Consider the following 6,000-nt stretch of genomic DNA (forward strand, 5'->3'; position numbering starts at 1 on the left):
CAGACCATGTAGCCTTTGAATGAAGCTTAAACATCTTGTTCTCTATTTGACTATTATTTCACATTCAACTTTTACATAATTAGCATTTTATGTCTAGTCTTGGTGTCTTACCGAATGTTCAACCATTGAATAGTCGGTAATGTTTATATATATATATCTATTTTCCACACAATAATGCGTAAGTGTACATGGCATGAGACTAAATATAAAACAAGTATGATACCTGCATGATGTGCAGTTTTTCTAAGATTTTTTTTTATTTTTTTTGAATTTTAAAAAGGGGTCAAGTTTTCTCTTCCATTTCTGTTTAATAGATAGATAGATGGTCATCAAAATCTCTGTTCAACAAAGAAGAAAAGGTCATTAAAAAATAGGGATGGATATAAAATTTTCAATCATTAGAAATCAAGCATAAAATGAGAATGAGATATATAACCTTTAAAGATTTTCAAAACATAAAATATGGAGACTTTTCTTACATACGGCATCATCAATCATTCGGTTGTCTTGAAAGAAGTGAATCACATATAATTTTTATATTAGAAACCAAGTAGACTACCAACAAAAAAAATAAGAGAAAGGTTAAACTAGATTGATATCCTTATTTCCAAATAACAATAGTTTAGATTTTGCTTCATAATAGTGTTGAGCACATTTGTGATTCTCCTAAATTGAAGGATAATATGATCCTAATTGTGTTGACTTACCAAAATCCATCATATAACTCCTTTTTTCTAAAGAAGTATTCAATATTTGAAGCCTTGATCAGTTGAAAGGCAATAAGCCCCTAGTGTGATGTGCCAATCAATGCATGTAACCAAACTTTAGAAATTCCTCTTATTTGATAAAATAGCGGAGGCTTTGCTAACCATAGAAATATCAAGACAAATGCAACTTTAAACCCACGTACAGTAGGAGACCTAGGCCCCCAAAGCAACCACCCAAGTTGTCTATCAATATGGAGCCATGAGGAATGAATTTTTCAAGCTACTTTCGCCCATTAACTTCTATGGAGCCCCTAGGCCTTTAATTTTAGCGACCTGAGAAGGCCTCCTTTTCCTAATGCAGGTGCGGCCCCACTCCATGATTGGCAAAAAGTCAAGCCAGATGGGTGCCAACCTAGACTAAATAAATATTTGCAATTAAATATTGAAGGCTCTGACTGAATTACTTATCAAACCAGTGATCACCTAGTAAAGAACTAGGAAAAGGTATAAATCTAGGGCTGCATTTGGTTTTAGAATAAATTTTGGAGGAATAAGGAAAAGTTACCTGAGGAATAAGACTATTTTATGGAATAAATTTTTTTGTGTTTGGTTGGATAGACAAGTTTGGGAAAATAAATTGAGGAGATAAGTAGTGTTTATTTTTATCTAGATAAAACTACATTTCCACCATTTGTAAAAAATTGCACCTTGACAATTTTTAGTAATTATTAATATTATTATAATATTAACATTTAAATATATAAATATTTTAAATATTTTATATTAATATAAAATAATATTGCATTAGTAATATTATTTTATTAAATTATAAGAAATAATATTGGTAATTTAATTTTATCAATAATTAACAACATCAATATTATTAACTTATAATATTAAATAATAATAATATTTATTACTTATATATTCTTTATTTATTATTTAAATATTTTAAAAAAAAATAAGGAGAGTGGGATTGAAGGAGAGTTAGGGGCAAAATGGTAACTAGGAAGGCTATGGAGGCCCAAAACTGGGGTGGTTCTATATACACCCCCCCTATTGCTAAGGACACCCCCCAAAAACCAAAAAAAAAAAACCCAAACTAACCTTTAGTGTAATTACCATATTGCCCTTGAAATTTTCTTAGTACACCCCCCTTCCTCCTCCTCCGTTTCGTTTTGAAAAGAAAAAAAAAAACACCCCTCAAACCCCCCCTTAAACCCCTCGATCCATTTACATCGTTTAGGCGATCTTTGAAGGAGATTTAAGCCCCATTCGAAGCATGGACAAGCAACTAGTGATTTGGGACGAAGAATCGGCCGCAAAGGTACGTGTTCCACCTTGTTTCGAAATTTTTTTTTTCACGGTTCGTGCTCCGTTCGGCACTGGATCGCCGAACAAAAGGCTTCTGTTCGGCTGAACAGTGCCGAACAGAAGCCTTCTGTTCGGCAACCCTCAACCGAACAGAAGCCTTCTGTTCGGCTGCACAGTGCCGAACAGAAGGCTTCTGTCCGGCACTGTGCAGCCGAACAGAAGGCTTCTGTCCGGCTCTGTGCAGCCGAACAGAAGCCTTCTGTTCGGCACTGTGCAGCCGAACAGAAGGCTTCTGGTGCCAAATCGCGTGCCGTGCTGAATTTTGTGCCGAACAGATCCTCTGATTCATTAATTCTTGGTGATAAATTATTTTATATGTAGGGCTATGCTACAACCGAATCGAGTATAATTGGATCAGAATTTGTACTGGATTACACAAGCGAATTTACAACTTATGAGGTATTATAATGTATTGTGCAATTTTGTATTAGTTTAGCGAGCTATTTTTACAACTGTGTACTTACATAAATTGTTTAATGTATAGATCTTCAAGAGTAGAGAGGACTTGTGTAATTGGTGTCGTGAAGCTGGGAGGCGAAATGGTTTTGTTGTTGTAATCAAATCATCCGATGCAGGTACAATTTCTAAGAAACCCAGAATTACGTTAGGTTGTGAGAGGGGTGGGACGTACCGAACCAAAAAAGAAAAGCGAATAAAGACTGCCTGTGGGACAAAGAAGTGTGGATGCCCTTTTGCATTAAGAGGAAAGAAATTGGATACTGCGGATGATTGGATATTACTGGTCGTATGTGGAGTGCACAATCATCCCGCTGCAGAGAATCTGGAGGGACACTCATATGCAGGGAGATTATCTGAGCAGGAGACGGAATTGTTAGTGGATATATCGAAGAGTTTGGTTCGTCCAAAGGACATATTATCCACATTGAAGGAAAGAGATGCCCTCAATGTTACGACTATCAAGACTATCTACAATGTACGTCAACGGTTTAAGGTTGTAGAGAAAGCCGGGAGGTCTGAAATGCAACATCTATTAGGTAAATTATCAGAGGCTAAATATATTGAGTGGCATAGGAATTGTACTAATACGGATGTTGTGCATGACTTATTTTGGGCACACCCTGGCAGCATTGATTTGTTCCGTGCATTTTCCCGTGTGTTGATAATGGATTGCACGTACAAGACGAATAGGTATCGTCTTCCGCTCTTAGACATTGTGGGGGTGACATCTACTGACATGACATTTTCAATTGCTTTTGTATACTTAAATTCTGAGCGGGAAGAAAGCTATACTTGGGCATTAGAGAGATTGCGCAGTGTCATAGCTGATGATGTTTTGCCTGAGTTGATTGTTACAGATAGAGACTTGGCTTTGATGAATGCAATTCATAGAGTATTTCCTACTGCTAGACATTTATTATGTAGATGGCATATTAGTAGGAATGTTTTGGCCAAGTGCAAAAAATTTTTCGAATTGAAGGAGAAATGGGATAATTTAATTATGAGTTGGAATGTACTAGTGCTGTCCTCCACGGAAGACGAGTATAATGATCGCTGGAGTGCACTGCAGAGAGAGTTCGGTACCTATCCAGATGCACTACAGTATGTGTCAGATACTTGGCTGAGCAAATATAAGGAAAGATTTGTTGCGGCGTGGACGGATACATGCAGGCACTACGGAAATGTGACGACAAATAGGTATCACAAATAAAGACTCATTTAATTTTAATTTGCCTCAATTGTTATATCTAACTTTCATTTGTTTACTAGGGTCGAGAGTGCACATGCAAAGCTCAAAAAGCAGCTTGGATCAAGCCAAGGAAGTTTCGAGTCATCTTGGACTAGAATACATGGATTGATTGAGTTGCAGCACAGCTCCGTTAAAGCCTCATTGGAGAAGAGTTTATTGGTAGTGCAGCACAACTTCAAGCCAGCTGAATTCAAAGAGTTGCGAGGTTTCATATCTATAAGTGCGTTAAATCATGTCCTCGCCCAATCGAAACGAGCCAATTCAGTTGGGTTTGATGATTCAAATTGTGGGTGCGCTATTCAACGCACACATGGTATACCATGTGCTCACCAGATTGCGCGGTACAGGGTGGAAGGTCGGCCCATTCCTCTCGACTGCATAGATCCTCATTGGAGGAAACTTGATATTCTGCCTACCCCCCCCGTGCAGCCAATTCAGTTGAGTTGTGATGCAGAGTTAGATTTGATTGCGCTACGATTCAAGAAGTTAGATGGGGCTTCTCAATTGCAGATGATCAAGAAGTTACGAGAGATTGCAAGTCCAGATAGTACACCTCTTTTAGAGCCTGCAAAACGGAAGACCGGTTCACGTGGGCGCGCTTCAATGAAGGTTGATACGTCTACTCGACGTGACCCGTCTGCGTTTGAGTTGGTTCTATCTGGACAGGATAGTTATTCACCTGGTGTTGAGAAAGTTACCATCCGCAATCCATCTACTCAGATTCAAAAGAGGCGGCCCAAGCAAAAGGTAAGTACCAAATATTTATTTCCTTACAATAGGTATCACAACGTCTACGGGACGGTCCGTGCCATGCCGGTATGTGATGTGCCGATATGGGACATGTCGGGACGTGCCGTGCCGAGATGTGCCGATACGGGACATTTCGGGACGTGCCGTGCCGAGATGTGCCGATACGGGATGTGCCGTGCCGAGATGTGCCGATACGGGACATGTCGGTACGTGCCGTGCCGAGATGTGCCGATACGGGACATGTCGGGACGTGCCGTGCCGTGCCGGTACGGAATGTGCTGAGACGGATAACTATTTGGATATTTCTGCCATTGTTACATATTTTCTATCATTTGATATTATTTGCAGGTTTTTCGTACTAGAGCCCAGTCACATACGCCCATTATCTATATTGATGCTATTCCTTCTGCCTTGAGACCATACATCCAGCATATCAAGGATGTAAAAGCTGATGGGAATTGCGGATTTAGGGCAATAGCTGACTTACTGGGATTTGGAGAAGATGACTGGGTGCGTGTTAGGAAGGATTTATTGCAAGAGTTGCAATGTCATTCGGACCACTATCGCACATTTTATGGTGTGGAAGGGACGATTGCTGAGATCACTCATGCATTATCATATTATGATGATTGTCCACCATATGACAGATGGATGACTATGCCGGACATGGGTCATCTTATAGCATCCTGCTATAATGTTGTCCTATACCATCTCTCGTTGCAACAATGTCTGACCTTCCTACCTCTCCGTTCTGTGCCAGTACCTCTTCTATCCCGCAAAGATATCGCTATCGGATTCGTAAATGGAAATCATTTTGTTGAGGTACTACGTTCACAACACTTGCGAATATTTAATTTTGCTTATTTAATTTTGCTTATTTATAATTTTGTAGCTATTAATATTTTCTTATTTCTAATTTTGAAGGTGTTCTTGTTGCCGGGACATCCCGTTCCGCCAGTAGCGACCAACTGGCGAAAATATCATCTTCCTTGTGCTACCGGATGGGAAAATTCATATGAAGCCCGGATTCAACAGTTCAAAGAGAGCATCTCACCTAATGTTATAATTAGCGAGACAGTAGAGTTAGATTGATTGTTTATATATGTACAATTTTTGAAAGTTGTAAATTTTTTTGGGCTCTTAGAGTCATGTACTGTGAAACTCCATCATCAATATAAATCAAAAAATATCTGTCTTCGCATTGTTAGATTGATTGTTATGTGCACTATTATATTTGTGTAAAATAGAACGGGCCAGGCTTTACAAAGATTACACGTAAATGTACCAAAAATATATATTTTTCATTAATATCAAAATAAAGGCTCCATCATCAATCCCTATGACGCCGTCGTCGACGCGTGTACTGCTGTACGTCCGAATGAGAGGGTGCTGGATCCGAATGAGAGGGTGCTGTACTCGGGCTAGGCTCATCACCCAGAAGTAACTGATGCATCTGACAAA

General features: G+C 39.0%; 1 long non-coding RNA gene across 2 annotated transcripts; it reads left to right on the forward strand.

Annotated features, from left to right (window-relative positions):
* Nucleotides 1-1,756: 1,756 nt before the first annotated feature.
* Nucleotides 1,757-5,746, forward strand: LOC148715002 (uncharacterized). Of its 2 annotated transcripts, XR_016399674.1 has the most exons (3): nt 1,757-2,034; nt 2,403-2,656; nt 5,464-5,746. It is a non-coding gene; the product is annotated as an uncharacterized LOC148715002 (long non-coding RNA). The 2 variants fall into 2 exon arrangements; XR_016399672.1 differs by lacking the exons at nt 1,757-2,034; nt 2,403-2,656 and adding an exon at nt 5,152-5,361.
* The last annotated feature ends 254 nt before the right edge of the window (nt 5,747-6,000 follow it).

The sequence above is a fragment of the Phoenix dactylifera genome, chromosome 1, assembly GCF_051530095.1.
Source record: "Phoenix dactylifera cultivar Ajwa chromosome 1, Ajwa_hap1_PhDact_Kaust_v1.1, whole genome shotgun sequence".
Lineage (NCBI taxonomy): Eukaryota > Viridiplantae > Streptophyta > Magnoliopsida > Arecales > Arecaceae > Phoenix > Phoenix dactylifera.